Below are 18468 nucleotides of genomic sequence, written 5' to 3' on the forward strand. Positions count from 1 at the left end.
CTTAGTGCTTAGCTCAGATAAGATAATTATAGTGGGCGATTTTAACATCCACACAGATGCTGAGAATGACAGCCTCAACACTGCATTTAATCTATTATTAGACTCTATTGGCTTTGCTCAAAAGTAAATGAGTCCACCCACCACTTTAATCATATCTTAGATCTTGTTCTGACTTATGGTATGGAAATAGAAGACTTAACAGTATTCCCTGAAAACTCCCTTCTGTCTGATCATTTCTTAATAACATTTACATTTACTCTGATGGACTACCCAGCAGTGGGGAATAAGTTTCATTACACTAGAAGTCTTTCAGAAAGCGCTGTAACTAGGTTTAAGGATATGATTCCTTCTTTATGTTCTCTAATGCCATATACCAACACAGTGCAGAGTAGCTACCTAAACTCTGTAAGGGAGATAGAGTATCTCGTCAATAGTTTTACATCCTCATTGAAGACAACTTTGGATGCTGTAGCTCCTCTGAAAAAGAGAGCTTTAAATCAGAAGTGTCTGACTCCGTGGTATAACTCACAAACTCGTAGCTTAAAGCAGATAACCCGTAAGTTGGAGAGGAAATGGCGTCTCACTAATTAGAAGATCTTCACTTAGCCTGGAAAAAGAGTCTGTTGCGCTATAAAAAAGCCCTCCGTAAAGCTAGGACATCTTTCTGCTCATCACTAATTGAAGAAAATAAGAACAACCCCAGGTTTCTTTTCAGCACTGTAGCCAGGCTGACAAAGAGTCAGAGCTCATTGAGCTGAATATTCCATTAACTTTAACTAGTAATGACTTCATGACTTTCTTTGCTAACAAAATTTTAACTATTAGAGAAAAAATTACTCATAACCATCCCAAAGACGTATCGTTATCTTTGGCTGCTTTCAGTGATGCCGGTATTTGGTTAGACTCTTTCTCTCCGATTGTTCTGTCTGAGTTATTTTCATTAGTTACTTCATCCAAACCATCAACATGTTTATTAGACCCCATTCCTACCAGGCTGCTCAAGGAAGCCCTACCATTATTTAATGCTTCGATCTTAAATATGATCAATCTATCTTTGTTAGTTGGCTATGTACCACAGGCTTTTAAGGTGGCAGTAATTAAACCATTACTTAAAAAGCCATCACTTGACCCAGCTATCTTAGCTAATTATAGGCCAATCTCCAACCTTCCTTTTCTCTCAAAAATTCTTGAAAGGGTAGTTGTAAAACAGCTAACTGATCATCTGCAGAGGAATGGTCTATTTGAAGAGTTTCAGTCAGGTTTTAGAATTCATCATAGTACAGAACAGCATTAGTGAAGGTTACTTACAAATGATCTTCTTATGGCCTCGGACAGTGGACTCATCTCTGTGCTTGTTCTGTTGGACCTCAGTGCTGCTTTTGATACTGTTGACCATAAAATTTTATTACAGAGATTAGCGCATGCCATAGGTATTAAAGGCACTGCGCTGCGGTGGTTTGAATCATTTGTCTAATAGATTACAATTTTTCATGTAAATGGGGAATCTTCTTCACAGACTAAAGTTAATTATGGAGTTCCACAAGGTTCTGTGCTAGGACCAATTTTATTCACTTTATACATGCTTCCCTTAGGCAGTATTATTAGACGGTATTGCTTAAATTTTCATTGTTACGCAGATGATACCCAGCTTTATCTATCCATGAAGCCAGAGGACACACACCAATTAGCTAAACTGCAGGATTGTCTTACAGACATAAAGACATGGATGACCTCTAATTTCCTGCTTTTAAACTCAGATAAATCTGAAGTTATTGTACTTGGCCCACAAATCTTAGAAACATGGTGTCTAACCAGATCCTTACTCTGGATGGCATTACCCTGACCTCTAGTAATACTGTGAGAAATCTTGGAGTCATTTTTGATCAGGATATGCCATTCAAAGCGCATATTAAACAAATATGTAGGACTGCTTTTTTGCATTTACGCAATATCTCTAAAATCAGAAAGGTCTTGTCTCAGAGTGATGCTGAAAAACTAATTCATGCATTTATTTCCTCTAGGCTGGACTATTGTAATTCATTATTATCAGGTTGTCCTAAAAGTTCCCTAAAAAGCCTTCAGTTAATTCAAAATGCTGCAGCTAGAGTACTGACGGGGACTAGAAGAGAGAGCATATCTCACCCATATTGGCCTCTCTTCATTGGCTTCCTGTTAATTCTAGAATAGAATTTAAAATTCTTCTTCTTACTTATAAGGTTTGAATAATCAGGTCCCATCTTATCTTAGGGACCTCGTAGTACCATATCACCCCAATAGAGCGCTTCGCTCTCAGACTGCAGGCTTACTTGTAGTTCCTAGGGTTTGTAAGAGTAGAATGGGAGGCAGAGCCTTCAGCTTTCAGGCTCCTCTCCTGTGGAACCAGCTCCCAATTCAGATCAGGGAGACCGACACCCTCTCTACTTTTAAGATTAGGCTTAAAACTTTCCTTTTTGCTAAAGCTTATAGTTAGGGCTGGATCAGGTGACCCTAACCATCCCTTAGTTATGCTGCTATAGACGTAGACTGCTGGGGGGTTCCCATGATGCACTGTTTCTTTCTCTTTTTGCTCTGTATGCACCACTCTGCATTTAATCATTAGTGATCGATCTCTGCTCCCCTCCACAGCATGTCTTTTTCCTGGTTCTCTCCCTCAGCCCCAACCAGTCCCAGCAGAAGACTGCCCCTCCCTGAGCCTGGTTCTGCTGGAGGTTTCTTCCTGTTAAAAGGGAGTTTTTCCTTCCCACTGTAGCCAAGTGCTTGCTCACAGGGGGTCGTTTTGACCGTTGGGGTTTTACATAATTATTGTATGGCCTTGCCTTACAATATAAAGCGCCTTGGGGCAACTGTTTGTTGTGATTTGGCGCTATATATAAAAAAAAACAAAAAAACAAACAAACCCCTGTTCCAGTGCTTATAGACAAAAAAATAAGAGACAAATTCAATTTATTATTCAACTAAACTGAAAATATATGATTTTTTTTAACATTTATGAAACACTTCTCTAAATAAATAACAGTAAATTCTGAAACTATTTTTTAAGTGTTGCATGTGCTACACAAGGCCATAGGGTCACTGACCCTAAAGAGATTCCCTCCTTGGCACAGTGATCTATTCAACAATTCAGTGTTACAACCAAAACTATGATACATACACTTTCTTACCTGTATATTGACATCCTTGACCATGAAAACATACCACTAGAACTTGGAATCACTTTTATCTCTTTATTGTTCAAAGTTATTGTATAAAAACGATTTTTCGGTAATGGCGGTTTTCTTCTAGATGTAGCTCCATAACATTTGAAGCTACATCAAATCTGAAGACACCTTACTGAATCAGTACAGATTCAGCTACAATTTGGTGTTAGTTGTGCATCTCTAGCTTCATTTGTCACCTCACACTGACACATTTTCTATTTTCCCTATATTTTTGCACATTCTGGATCAGCAGATCCGGAATCCGGATCTGATCATCACCAAACTTTGTTGTTTGATAGAACATTTGACTATGTTACACCCTAATTTTTTTCAAGCCTTTCTGCCTTGTTTTTGTGGAGTTAGATACTAGAATGTCAAAATTCCCCCTATCCCGCAATGGTGAAGAATCCTTTAAAAAAAATTCCTGGATCCGGATCATGATCCAGATCACCACTAAAATTTAATCACTTGTTCCTCTTGTCATTTCCAACCACTCCACAAAATTTCATCAAAATCCATTCAAAACTTTTTGAGTTATCCTGCTGACAGACAGAGGGACAGACAGACAGACAAACAAACTTGACCAAAAACATAACCTCCTTGGCGGAGTTTCTGTGTAGGCTCTCAGTTGTCCAGGTGGTTTCCATAGTAGAGAAGCTTGAATCTTCGACTGGACTGGGGGCTTGACGTGAGGACGTTTCGCTTCAAATCACAGAAGCTTCCTCAGCTAAAATTCTTGCTCTGGTAGTCTGACTTCTGTCTTGACTCTTGTAGAGAAGAATAAACCAGAAGCCAACAAAAGCTGGAGTTTTTAACCTAACCAGACCCCACCTACCGAGAGGCCGACTGCTATAGGCTAGTGACTAAACAATAGCTCTAATTAGCACCTATTGTGCTCTAGTTAACACTCTCCTTATGATGGGATGGAAGCCTCCCCTGATGGCTCCCTTGACGACTCACTGATAACGTGAATGACTCATTACCATGAACAAAAGACTGAAACTGCTTTGACCTGAGTACCCCATTGTAAACAGGGGACAAAGCGTGTCTGAGACCCGGCCCCGGTTAAGGCTGGGTTTCAACGTTTTACAAAGAATGCTTCCTTGACACCTCTCTCAAACCATTTCTTCTCTCTGGCTAAGATTTTAACTTCCTTGCTCAAACGTGTGGTTAGTGTCTTTCAGGTGGAGATGAACTGCAGACTGAGGTCCACTGGCGCCCTCTCTGCGGTGCTGGTATAGCCTCTTGTTTAAAGGTTGCTTAGTCTCACCTATGTAGTGTTCATTACAGTTTTCCTGACATCTGATAGAATACACTACATTGCTCTGTTTGTAACTAGGGATCCTGTCCTTAGGGTGAACTATACTCAACAAAAATATAAACGCAACACTTTTGGTTTTGCTCCCATTTTGTTTGAGATGAACTCAAAGATCTAAAACTTTTTCCACATACACAATATCACCATTCCCTCAAATATTGTTCACAAACCAGTCTAAATCTGTGATAGTGAGCACTTCTCCTTTGCTGAGATAATCCATCCCACCTCACAGGTGTGCCATACCAAGATGCTGATTAGACACCATGATTAGTGCACAGGTGTGCCTTAGACTGCCCACAATAAAAGGCCACTCTGAAAGGTGCAGTTTTATCACACAGCACAATGCCAGAGATGTCGCAAGATTTGAGGGAGCGTGCAATTGGCATGCTGACAGCAGGAATGTCAACCAGAGCTGTTGCTCGTGTATTGAATGTTCATTTCTCTACCATAAGCCGTCTCCAAAGGCGTTTCAGAGAATTTGGCAGTACATCCAACCAGCCTCACAACCGCAGACCACGTGTAACCACACCAGCCCAGGACCTCCACATCCAGCATGTCCACCTCCAAGATCATCTGAGACCAGCCACTCGGACAGCTGCTGAAACAATCGGTTTGCATAACCAAAGAATTTCTGCACAAACTGTCAGAAATCGTCTCAGGGAAGCTCATCTGCATGCTCGTCGTCCTCATCGGGGTCTCCACCTGACTCCAGTTCGCCGTCGTAACCGACTTGAGTGGGCAAATGCTCACATTCGTTGGCGTTTGGCACATTGGAGAGGTGTTCTCTTCACGGATGATGCGAAGGAGGTGTGTTGCACTGCATGAGGCAAATGGTGGTCACACCAGATACTGACTGGTATCCCCCCCCAATAAAACAAAACTGCACCTTTCAGAGTGGCCTTTTATTGTGGGCAGTCTAAGGCACACCTGTGCACTAATCATGGTGTCTAATCAGCATCTTGATATGGCACACCTGTGAGGTGGGATGGATTATCTCACCAAAGGAGAAGTGCTCACTATCACAGATTTAGACTGGTTTGTGAACAATATTTGAGGGAAATGGTGATATTGTGTATGTGGAAAAAGTTTTAGATCTTTGAGTTCATCTCATACAAAATGGGAGCAAAACCAAAAGTGTTGCGTTTATATTTTTGTTGAGTAATTTCTGTCTCAAGGTGTTAACCAGTTTAAAGTAAACTGGGATTTTGTGCTGTCTGAAGATCCTCTGTAGTTTTTCCCTACTCCTGCTAAATAAGGGAGAGACACTTCTCTTCTTGTCTCCGTCTCCTGTCTGTCTGGTCTCTTTGTTTTCTGGGACTTCTGCACTTTGTCCAGGGACCATCGTGGGTACCCACATACCTTGGCGGAGGTAAAAACAGTCTGCAGAGCTTCTTTGCAGTCAATGTTGATTTTTCCCAAAATGTTGGATTCAGTTGATCGGACTGGGATGTCCTGAGAATTCGTGGGATCCCCAAGAAGTTACTGGACATCGTCAGACAAAACACAGACACTGTGAGTGCTGCACGGAGCGAGGCAGAGACACACCGACCAAGACAGCAAAACCACATGAGAATTAGTCACAACTTAGAATTATTTGAGTGGCAATAATAGTTTGAATGAGTTGAATTGTTCAAATGACTGTAAAATACTTTAAACTATATCGTTTCTTAAACTGAACGAAAATCAGCCAATTCCCAAGTTTGAATTATTTGAGTTCACGAAATGTTTTCATCATTTTCTTCAAATGGTTTGAACTCTCTCATCAGGTTTTACAGTGAAAATATGAACACATGAATAAAACATACAAGCCAAGAAAGACAGAACAAGAAATCACAGTCAAAATAAGAAAAACTTACTGGTTTTAGGACTTTACAAGGCATCATCACTGACTGAGTTTGAATTGTTATTTCAAAGTAATTTCTCATATTTGGAGGTTTGTTTTCTTCAGTCTGATGTTTATGTTCACTGCTGTGTTCAGACTAAAACTGAACTGTTCACACACTGAGACATCTCATTTCATGTGAGCATTGAGCTTTGTGACGTTTGAGCTACTATGAACTTGAATAACCTTTAACAGTCTTTACGGCATCATCAGTTTGGCTCCATTTCATTATTATGTATCTCCTTGTCCATGATCTGATCCAATATGTATTAACTTTACTGAAATAGAAAATTCTCACTGAAATACTTCTGTGTCTAAAGTTTGTGTGGAACTGATGGTTTTGTGAAATTTGTTTCATAACTAAATTAAATTCTTCATGTGAAGTCTTCATCCTTTTAATTATTATTAATTATTTATTTTCAATCATTTTCAGACCAGGATCATCTTGTGTTTTTAGTGTCTCACTGAAGGACAGTGTCCCAAACACATCTGGCTGTGAAGATCTTGACCATTAGTGCTTTTACTGTCAACACATTAAATATTTTGAATTTGTTACAGGAACGTTATAAATGACTGTAAAATACTGCAAACTGTTTTGTTTAATGAACGGAAATGTAATTAAACTCAAATCAGGCAAGCTTATTTTAATTCAAATAATTTTTGAAATTTGAGTTATTGAATTAATTCAATCGTTTAATACAGTGGTTCCCAAATAGCGATGGTACTGTTGATGAGTCACCTGTCGTTATTAAATTTAAAATAAATGAAATTAAAAATTGATTTCAGTTTTGTTATGTTTGAAATATTTTAATATTTTAATAATGGAATCACATTAAACAAAATAAAGCCATGAGATTTACATTATGTGGAATGTTTCATTTTGTGGGCCGAGTTTATCATATTGCACATATATGGAAATATTTAATCTTTGCTCTATTGTGTTGATCAGAAATGTGTTTAAAGATTTTGGCTTGGCCTCCGAACAATTTTCTGATTTCATAGTGGACACGTAGTGGTGAGCACAGTTCCGATAATCCGATAACCAATAACCCCAGGTTTCTTTTCAGCACTGTAGCCAGGCTGAAGAGTCAGAGCTCTATTGACCGAGTATTCCATTAACTTTAACTAGTAATGACTTCATGACTTTCTTTGCTAACAAAATTTTAACTATTAGAGAAAAAAATTACTCATAACCATCCCAAAGACGTATCGTTATCTTTGGCTGCTTTCAGTGATGCCGGTATTTGGTTAGACTCTTTCTCTCCGATTGTCTGAGTTATTTTCATTAGTTACTTCATCCAAACCATCAACATGTCTATTAGACCCCATTCCTACCAGGCTGCTCAAGGAAGCCCTACCATTATTTAATGCTTCGATCTTAAATATGATCAATCTATCTTTATTAGTTGGCTATGTACCACAGGCTTTTAAGGTGGCAGTAATTAAACCATTACTTAAAAAGCCATCACTTGACCCAGCTATCTTAGCTAATTATAGGCCAATCTCCAACCTTCCTTTTCTCTCAAAAATTCTTGAAAGGGTAGTTGTAAAACAGCTAACTGATCATCTGCAGAGGAATGGTCTATTTGAAGAGTTTCAGTCAGGTTTTAGAATTCATCATAGTACAGAAACAGCATTAGTGAAGGTTACAAATGATCTTCTTATGGCCTCAGACAGTGGACTCATCTCTGTGCTTGTTCTGTTAGACCTCAGTGCTGCTTTTGATACTGTTGACCATAAAATTTTATTACAGAGATTAGAGCATGCCATAGGTATTAAAGGCACTGCGCTGCGGTGGTTTGAATCATATTTGTCTAATAGATTACAATTTGTTCATGTAAATGGGGAATCTTCTTCACAGACTAAGTTAATTATGGAGTTCCACAAGGTTCTGTGCTAGGACCTAAAGTTCCCTAAAAGCCTTCAGTTAATTCAAAATGCTGCAGCTAGAGTACTAACGGGGACTAGAAGGAGAGCATATCTCACCCATATTGGCCTCTCTTCATTGGCTTCCTGTTAATTCTAGAATAGAATTTAAAATTCTTCTTCTTACTTATAAGGTTTTGAATAATCAGGTCCCATCTTATCTTAGGGACCTCATAGTACCATATCACCCCAATAGAGCGCTTCGCTCTCAGACTGCAGGCTTACTTGTAGTTCCTAGGGTTTGTAAGAGTAGAATGGGAGGCAGAGCCTTCAGCTTTCAGGCTCCTCTCCTGTGGAACCAGCTCCCAATTCAGATCAGGGAGACAGACACCTCTCTACTTTTAAGATTAGGCTTAAAACTTTCCTTTTTGCTAAAGCTTATAGTTAGGGCTGGATCAGGTGACCCTGAACCATCCCTTAGTTATGCTGCTATAGTAGACTGCTGGGGGGTTCCCATTGCACTGTTTCTTTCTCTTTTTGCTCTGTATGCACCACTCTGCATTTAATCATTAGTGATGATCTCTGCTCCCCTCCACAGCATGTCTTTTTCCTGGTTCTCTCCCTCAGCCCCAACCAGTCCCAGCAGAAGACTGCCCCTCCCTGAGCCTGGTTCTGCTGGAGGTTTCTTCCTGTTAAAAGGGAGTTTTTCCTTCCCACTGTAGCCAAGTGCTTGCTCACAGGGGGTCGTTTTGACCGTTGGGGTTTTACATAATTATTGTATGGCCTTGCCTTACAATATAAGCGCCTTGGGGCAACTGTTTGTTGTGATTTGGCGCTATATAAAAAAAAAATTGAAATTGAATTGAATTAATTATCTAAGATAATATTTTCATTATCGGATTATATTTTCAGATAACTTTGAAAAACATTATCAGACTAATTATCTTCCGATAAATTTTTGTCTGATAATTTAGACCATTAACGTGGTAAACAAAGCTGACAGCTACAAACACTTATAAAATTTAAAATTAGTTGAGCGCCTACCTGTTAAATATATTGTAGCAGATGTGTAGTTCTACCCTGTGCAAACAGAGGCAAGCTACTTCTAGAAGAAACTGCTCTATCCTCTGCAGGCAAAGGAGAACTGGTCACCAAAACAAAAAAAAAAAATCATTTCTTTTAACCCCATACTGATATGCGGGTGATATCACCTAAGTCATCCAGAGGCATACATTTTTAACTTATGGTTCAAATTTTAACCAAACTAATTTCAGACAAGTTATTTAATGTCATGTCTGAAGTTAAGTGAAAATATCAGATATATGTTTTTGTTTTAAAGTAATGCGCTATTTTTTAAGGTTTAGTGTGGACATGCTGTGCCCAGCAGTGCATTATGGGTAGGATAGGGTAATCTCAGTACGTTCACGACATGAGAAATGCATTTCAGACACTCTGATCAGGCTCCACGGACAACAGCATTAAACTCTAGTGCCTAAAACTCTTGTGTATATATTCTCTGGGTAGATGTTGCTATTGTGTTTCCATTTATTAAGTTCCACACATCTTAAATGTACCAGACACAGATTATCTGGAATTTTGTTTTGGCAAGTTTTCAAGGTCTCTACTGCCATCTACTGGCCAGTAGTGTTCATGAAAATTCACTCGTATTATATTCCAGTTCTAAGGTGGAACTATGCCAGTATACAAAGGTATATCTAAATATCTGAAAGGAAGAGTAAAATAGGAGACTAGAAAAGAGTAAAGTAGAGCCACTTAGGTGCCTGGTCTTGAGAACCAGGGATGGTAGGTCATGGCAGTATTCGCCCTGAAGCTGGACTGATATATTCTCACTGTACTCGGTTCCAGCTCAAACTGTACGACAGAACCGCACGGTGTAAAAATTCAGAGCGCACGATTTATATTCTCACACACATCATACGTTCAAAAACCACACGTCGGACTCCTGTTTCCAGAAGCAAAACATAAACAGAAGTTTGTTTTTCAAACTTAATTTACAAAAACTCTCGATGGGAGACATCAAAGTTTAAAAAAACAAAACAAATAATAACATACAAGACAGGTCTGCGGTGTTTGCACAGGCACAGTGCGAGAGTTTGGATGCTTGTAACGATTCAGCAGTGGGATACCCTCACGACGGCCGACCAGAATATCAAACAGGTTTGATTTTCATCTGACCATATGATCGCCGATCAGGAGGTCGTCGTGTGATGTTAAACGCAACTCGTTACTCCATGTTTACTAAACGATGCAGGACGTGCGATTAACCTTAAACTCGGTGCAATCCAAAAAATTCTTGCACAAATGAAAAATCAGATGAAAAAGGGCCAAAACTCGGACAGTGTAAACCCAGCTTAAGTACTGAATGTCTGACACCCGTAGATCATCGCAGTGTTTATTTATTTTGACACCAATTATATCAGACGGTTATCTAATTACAACTTGGCTTTTTTTTTTTTTAAATGCCTTTTTTTTTTTTACAAATAAAAAATGGCATATTTTACAAAAGCACATTTATCTGTAAACACCAACACACAACACACCTCACATTAACATGTTGGTTTACATAGAATGAATGAGTCAACCAGTGTTAGCGGAGGCACATTTTACCCAGAATGCCATCTGTCTGTGTTTGTTACAAAACTTCAGAATTAGTGCATTATTCAACATTAAAAGATATATATATCTTAACTTTGCACAAATGACAGAATTGACATTAATGGAGTTATTCTATCAGTATTCATTTTATTTATACACCAAACCATAACTCAGCACTGCTTTATTTTCCAAGACCTCCGCCTGATGGCAGCGTTGTGATTGAGTAGAGAGTTGAGCTTTATGGCTCCTCTCAGTTGCATCTGTGCTGGAAGCCATGTAGTAAACTAGAGCTTCCAGCAGGGGGCAGGATGCTCAAAGACAGAAGTGCTGTTATGAGTCGGACGCAGCTCGGAGAACCGACCAGCGTTTGAAGGACCCAGTATGAAATAAGCAGAGCACGGTACAAAGGCTAACTGAATTTAATACATAACAGTGATACAAAAAATACAAAAGAAAGTGCGGTCTGGCGTGGTGCGCTCCCAGCAGCGCTAACGGTCCGGAGCCAGAAGCTGTTCGGACCCAAGGACCCCGCCGACACCCCCCAGGTGGCCGCAACAAACCGAGTCTGTGAAAGAAGGAACCATTATGTGAGTCCACACTCTACACACAGAGAGAACCCTTAAAAGGTGTACAAACAGCAAACACTTCCTGGCTTGATTACTAATCAGCTTCCCAACCTGCAGGCATGGAACATCCAGTTCACAAAACTCCACTGCAGTGGAAGCCGATACATGACTAACGTACAGCTCAATATAAAAAGGTGTGAGGGACACCACATTTACTGACTGTATAAATGTTAGTCACAAAATCTAACGTACCTCAGGAAGTGTGCTGACGAGCGTGAGACCTCACCCCCTCCTCTTTCACAGACCGTGCATCAAACCTGGATGTTCTCTGCATCCACTGATGATGAGATGGCTCCCGAGACGACGATCTCACCCGTCTGGTCACAAGGTCGAGTCTCTGGCAAATACACACTGCATACTCCAGTCTTAAATGCCACCATGTTCCAATCCATATAGATGCACCTCAGCTGTGAGTCCTGACGAGCCGCAGGTGATCAGGGTGAGGTCCTGATAACCTCAGCAACACAGCCACTCAGTCCCACATGCAAGCCACCTGGAAGGAGAAACAAAGGACAGAAACAAAAAGGCAGCCAGGCCCCCCCAGCCATATAACAGTACCCCACCCTCACGGGAAGCCTCCCGGCGACCACACAAACCTGGCCCAGGAGAAACACCCCCCTCCAGGGACCATGGCTGGAAACCGCATCTGCATTCGTCTTCCAACAGAATGGTTGATGTCCTCTCCTCTGGCTGCATCCTTGCCTTTGTTTCAGTCAGTCCCTTAGCACAGGTGTGGCCAGGAGTTCTTAAACCTGTGCAGTCAGCCTTTATCCAACCATGTTCGGTCTTTAGTCATAAAACAAAAAAGACAAACACAAACAACCAAAACATCCCCCCTCCCCAGGGGACCGTCCCATCAAACCCCGGGAAGAGGAGAAAAGAAAAACCCCAAACTTAAGCTTACAAATAAAAGTGCTAAAACACCCCCCCCCCAAACGACATGTAGGGACCAACACCCCCCAGAGGACTTCCCGCCAGCTCCAGGAGTAATAACCACAGCCGAGGTCCCTCTGGGATCCAACGTCACCCACGGGGACTCCCAGCGCCTCCCAGAGGACCACTTGTCAACCCCAGGAGACGCCTCCCCTCATGACCAACGGACCCAGCCTCGGCCGACTATGGCTAGATGGACCCACAGCCCTTTCCCCCCATAGGACACCACAGTCAAACCCTGAGGGCGGAAACTGGGGGGGAAAAAAAAACAAAAGGAGAACCCCCCCCCCCCCCCCCCCCAGTGCAGAGGTTACCTGGGAAACGCCCAGCATAACCAAACTGCACCACTCCAGCAACGCCGACACTACGGCTCACCCAGCTGGAGTCAGAGGAGAAGAGAGGGAACAAAAAGAAAACACCCCCCCCCCCCCCATCCCCAGGGTGCAGAGGTTATCCGGGAAACGCCCAGCATAACCAACCTGCACCACTCCAGCAACGCCGACTCTACGGCTCACCTGGCTGGAGTCAGAGGAGAAGAGGGCACAACAAAAAACAAAACAAACAAAAAAAAACAACCCAATTACCCCCCCATGACCCCCCAGGGGACCGTCCCATCAAACCCTGGGAGGTGAAACTGAAAGAAATAAAAAGAAAGACTAACAGACTAACATACAGTTGCTCGGGTCTTTTTTTTTTTTTTTTTTTTTTTTTGGCAGAACTGCAGGGTCACGACCCCAGACACTAAATAGTAAAAAACAAAAAATAAAATCCCACACAAAAACCAACTCAAAAAACACCCACACAAAATGAACTAACACAAAACAAATAAGTGATTTATACCGTCAAGCTCAAACAAATGGAACACACCTGTTCCAACTTAAGAGCTTGACGGTAATGTGACTCAGTCACCAACAGAGGGAGCCAGAGTGCTAAAAACAAAAAAACCCCTTTGGTGACAGAGAAAACAAACGAGCTGCTTTTCTGTGCGCAGCTGTGAGCAACACACAACCAAAAAAGTGATTAAACTAAATAACGCCGGAGCTGATACAACAGACGCAGTAGTTATCTTTATCCGGGGAAACGGGGCTACAACTATAACACAGGAAGCTCAGCGACCCGTGCCACAGAGCTCCGCCGTGCGCGTGCACCCATTACAGACACACTCTTGCAGCTCCCGTTTAAACCTCTTATCCGGTCGGAGTGTGACGCGAAGCCGTCGCCAGTCACACTCCACCACGACCCACGGATAAGGCACAAACACAGGAACACGGCTGCAAGAGAGCACAAATCAGTATTCAGCAATGGGTCTCAAACACGCACCATCCGGGCGGAGAGCCCCGCAACTGATCCGGATAACTACTGAACGTCTGCTGCCGCCTTCCCGGCGCATTACCGTCTCTGCTACCGCTGGGTCCGTGATGTTTGGCCAGAGACTACTGTTATGTGTCGGACGCAGCTCGGAGAACCGACCAGCGTTTGAAGGACCCAGTATGAAATAAGCAGAGCACGGTATAAAGGCTAACTGAATTTAATACATAACAGTGATACAAAAAATACAAAAGAAAGTGCGGTCTGGCGTGGTGCGCTCCCAGCAGCGCTAACGGTCCGGAGCCAGAAGCTGTTCGGACCCAAGGACCCCGCCGACACCCCCCAGGTGGCCGCAACAAACCGAGTCTGTGAAAGAAGGAACCATTATGTGAGTCCACACTCTACACACAGAGAGAACACTTAAAGGTGTACAAACAGCAAACACTTCCTGGCTTGATTACTAATCAGCTTCCCAACCTGCAGGCATGGAACATCCAGTTCACAAAACTCCACTGCAGTGGAAGTCGATACATGACTAACGTACAGCTCAATATAAAAAGGTGTGAGGGACACCACATTACTGACTGTATAAATGTTAGTCACAAAATCTAACGTACCTCAGGAAGTGTGCTGACGAGCGTGAGACCTCACCCCCTCCTCTTTCACAGACCGTGCATCAAACCCTGGACGTTCTCTGCATCCACTGATGATGAGATGGCTCCTGAGACGACGATCTCACCCGTCTGGTCACAAGGTCGAGTCTCTGGCAAATACACACTGCATACTCCAGTCTTAAATGCCACCATGTTCCAATCCATATAGATGCACCTCAGCTGTGAGTCCTGACGAGCCGCAGGTGATCAGGGTGAGGTCCTGATAACCTCAGCAACACAGCCACTCAGTCCCACATGCAAGCCACCTGGAAGGAGAAACAAAGGACAGAAACAAAAAGGCAGCCAGGCCCCCCCAGCCATATAACAAGTGCTGACTCATTGTTTGGGTCTGTCGTTGCCTTTGATGCTTCCAGAAGCGATTGTGGTGTTAAAACTCAAAATCAGCTTGTTAGTAGTTGCGAGTATACCGGAGACAATACTGGAATTTATCGGTTATCTGTAACTAACAATACCTTTTTGGATGGTGTATTGTTTTAACTTAATCAAAGATTTTTCAGTTATCTGATTGTTATTTAACTTAATTTTGAAACTGGAGAGCAAATGATGGCTGATTAGATGAACAATGACTGCAGTGAATACTGTAAATGGGGTGGGGGCATTGATGGGTCCAACTGTAACTGAACAGCAAACATCTTTGTGGCTCGAGGGGAGTTTGAATACCAGGATTCTCGCTCACAAGGCCATCGCTCTTACCAAATCAGCCAAATAGGAATCTCCACCAGACAGGAACAGATGTCTATCTGGATTTCACCTATACCATTATTAAGATGACAGTTGCTGACACATCGCGGTGAAATTCTGATGTACTTTTCTGGACATCAACAGTTTGACAGGATTGTCTGAAGATTCACAGAGTCACATGTTTTAAGGTCAATCAACACCATGTATACTGATTTTTGTTATCTGCGGTGTTCTTGAAATCAGTTAGGAAACAGTCAGGATGGAAAATGCAATGAGAGTCAATGAGGACATTTTGAAATAAGGGAGGATTCTCTTGAAGACAACATGGTCAATAATCCTCCTAGTCACAGAGAGCAGTGAGACGCCTCTTTGAATTCACACTGTCGCCTTTAAAACAACGTATGCCCCATTAAAAATAACTGCATTTCCAAGGTCTGGGGATTGGCTCTATATCCACCATGAAAAGCTGTTACCAGCAATTGGCCACCAGTGATGCACAGGCTGATCTGAAATCACCCATGGCTATGAGTCAAAAATATTTTTGATGATATTCAGGTCATTTGTGGGTGAGTCAGTGAAAATAAATTTGAAGCACATTAGTAAAACAGACTAAAATCAATGTTTAAGGCATTTTTTTTGTAAAATATCATTAGATGCGGTGCGTGTTTACCACAGACACTTGCCTCACTGGAGAGTGAACATGGTGACTGTGCAGGAGAATTTAATTATTTTTCTAAAAAGTAAGGTGTGGTATGTATTTGGTATTACTCTTAGCTTACAAAATAGTTGGTTTGATAACAATCTTCTCCTGTGATGTCTTCTTCTTCTTATGTCTTATTACATATACCTTTTTCTTGAGCTGCTTGGGTGGGTAGGGAGAGTTCCCATGGGATAAAAAAGCTTTTTAACCTACCATCCTTGGTTCTCAAGACCAGGCACCTAAGTGGCTCTACTCTACTCTTTTCTACTCTCCTATTTTAGATATACCTTTGTATACTGGCATAGTTCCACCTTAGAATTGGAATATAATATATAAGATATAGCTCACTGAATTTTCATGAAGATGACAGCAGTGCTGGTGATGTTCTGTACCCTAATTATACCATTTTATGGGCCGGGCATCATTCATCCATTCATTTTCTATACCTGCTTACTCTAATCAAGGGTCATGGGGTGGTTGGAGCCTATTCCATCAGTCATAGGGCAAGAGGTGGGATACACCCTGAACAGGACGCCAGTCTATCACAGGGCCACATGTAGACCGGACAAACACAACCACATTCCCACTTACAGTCAATTTAATGTGTCCACTTGGGTTGAATTAAAGCATCAGGCAAGTTTGGGTCATTTGTGAATGGAACCCCACATCACTGATGGCGTTGCTCCCTCTCTGCTGGGAGGTGTTATGGCCTAGTTCAAAAATAACGAAGGCTAACTGCTGATTTGAATTGCATTTGTCATGAACAAGCCATTATTTTATTTAGCACCATCCAGATTTATCTGTGAGTTGCCTATAGTCTCTTTGACAGGTACTGAAAATTTCATGGAAAAATTCAGCACGGTTCCAGAGATATGCACGAAATCTACCCCCCCAAAATAGCACTTTTTTCATCAATTTTGTGTGACATTGATATTTAGCATTATCATTTAAAGTTGAATGTTAAAGAAATAACCTTGTATTTTGTCAGTTTGTTTGTTTGTGCTTCATGCTAACACACAGTAATACATTTTTGTAAAGGTAGAAATGTCATTTCCTAGAAAAACATCATGTTTCTAAAGCAAAGTAAAACTGTAGCAAAGCATAACGCTGAGAATAAGTCCTTCATTTATTTGTGTCAAAACCTTAGCTATATCTCCTACTCTGCTTCAGTATAATTAGAATAAGAATATAATTAGAAGAATAATAATTATATTACTTGTTCAATAATACCAAGAACTAATGGACAGAATGTCTTTGTTTCAGGCTTCTGCAGACTAAAGAAGATACCTCCAACTGTTGTTGCAAGCGTTACGCTCTAGCACATTATAGTATATATGCACTGATAATTTCTAGCAATGACTGAACCGAGACCAATAGAAATACTGAAACTCTGATACCTAAAATGATAACATTTCACAAAAAAAAGACTCCTTTTAAATTTTAATGGTTATGTCACACTTTGGCTTCATTATTTTTGAACTTGGCCTTATGGTGAACAGCATCTCCTTTGCATTAGGCACAGCCAGTGGATAACAGAACTGAAAATATATTTATTTTTGGAAATGTTTGTACGAATCTATGTGGCTTGCCGAAAAGGTGCACACACAGACAGAAAAAAGTAAAATGATCTTTGATGCATAATTAAATCTTTTACATTTAACTTACTCATCTCTTTTAAAAATTTATCAGGTTTGATGACAACTGGTAAATCTAACAATGTACCAACCAACAGAATTTAAATGAAGTGACACATACAGAAAGTATGTAAGGTTTGTCTGGTGATGCTTTTAACTAAATTAAAATCTAAACAACCTTCCTTAAGGATTTGGTTAAAACAGAAATACCACATCCACATTCCACACATCCTGCACATCTTGCTATTTTTAAAAAGTTACTGGTGTGTAGTTTACATAAGACATTAAATTCAGCATTATAATCTGAGTAACACAGGTGTCATAGTTTCCCTCCCTGAACTTTGAACACAAGTTTAGTCACATAAATAAAATAGCTATTATTGTAACACGTGAAGGTTTGTTCTAACAGTTTTTTTAAATCACTAATTTATTCAAACAGACAATTCTGCTCATTTGTGTGCCAGCTGTGATTTGTGGAGGTTTGAGAGTCTGACACAAGGTTCATGATTCAATGTAAGATTCACTTTTCTCCACCTGCTCAGCAGATCTAAAGGATTACACGCTATAATTAAATCTAACTTATGATCCCCAAAAATGTACACAGATGGTTGAAGCCTGGAAGCATCACAAAAGGTAAAAAAAAAAAAAAAATGGCTATGTAGCATTTAATAAGCATGAAAAGAGCAACAAGCTCTTCCTTATAAACACGATTTCATCAATTACTGATTTTTAATGTTTGCTTTTTGATGCTGTTGTAACAAAAAAAGAGAAATGATTTATTTGATGGCTACCTCTTCTCCAGGCTGTCAGCACTTTAGACTTATTTTTGTCCCAGTTTTTGAGCCTGTAATGACATGATGAGTCATCAGCAGGTCCTCCAACAGCCGTCATCATGTATAATCATTTACTCTGCTGTTGCCTAATTAATGACCAATAATGTATCAGTATCTCTCTCTCATGATTGATGTGGAAAAAAAAATTGATTATATTCATCATGCAAAACTGGAAGTTTCTAATTAATATATACGTGTGC

This window comes from Thalassophryne amazonica, chromosome 3 (assembly GCF_902500255.1).
Source record: "Thalassophryne amazonica chromosome 3, fThaAma1.1, whole genome shotgun sequence".
Taxonomy (NCBI): Eukaryota; Metazoa; Chordata; class Actinopteri; order Batrachoidiformes; family Batrachoididae; genus Thalassophryne; species Thalassophryne amazonica.